Source organism: Heliconius melpomene, chromosome 14 (assembly GCF_056956725.1).
Source record: "Heliconius melpomene rosina isolate 202511_hmr_F chromosome 14, ASM5695672v1, whole genome shotgun sequence".
Taxonomy (NCBI): Eukaryota; Metazoa; Arthropoda; class Insecta; order Lepidoptera; family Nymphalidae; genus Heliconius; species Heliconius melpomene.
Genome location: NC_140402.1, coordinates 8,749,877 through 8,750,667, shown reverse-complemented (window position 1 = coordinate 8,750,667; position 791 = coordinate 8,749,877).

The following is a 791-nucleotide window of genomic DNA, read 5'->3' as shown; positions in this document are numbered from 1 at the left end:
TATATAGTAAAAGCAAATAGATCTGAGTCTGTAAGAGAGATGCGCTCGACTAGTTGACCGGCGCTCGCGCACTCGCGAATGCGTATGGGCAGATGTTGAAAACGTTTTTTTTAATGCTTATTTTATAATCATTATTTTGAAGTGTTAACGAGATCATCATTGTTTTGTATTAAAAATATTGACAATTGTAAATGATTTTTTTAAATATAGTAAAATAAAAATATACTCCGGCTAAAATATTTGTTATCCATATTTTGAAATAAATATTTTATTTTTTCAAAATCATTTTATATAATTGTTAGTGATACTTAACATAAAAACAAGTTTTATTATTGCTTTTATTTTGAAATCTATTATATACTAGCGGACGCGCGCAGCTTCGCTTGCGTAATTACGGGTGAATACTAATAAACCACGAAACATGTGTTCAATGAAATATTTTTAAGAGTCTAAATTTCAAATTTTATAAAAATCGGTGGCGATTTAAAGATTTTCCATACAAACTTTCAACCCCTTATTTGCATCCTTAGGAGGTGAATTCTAGAAAACCATGAAACATGCGTTCAATTAAATACTTTTAAGAGTCTGAATTTCAAATTTTATAAAAATTGGTGCCGATTAAAAAAAAATCTATACAAACTTTCAACCCCTTATTTGCACCCTTAGCGGGATAATTCTAGAAAACTATGAAACACGTATTCAATTAAATACTTTTAAAAATCTAAATTTCAAGTTTTATAAGAATCGGTGCCGATTTAATTTTTTTTCCATACAAACTTTCAACCCCTATC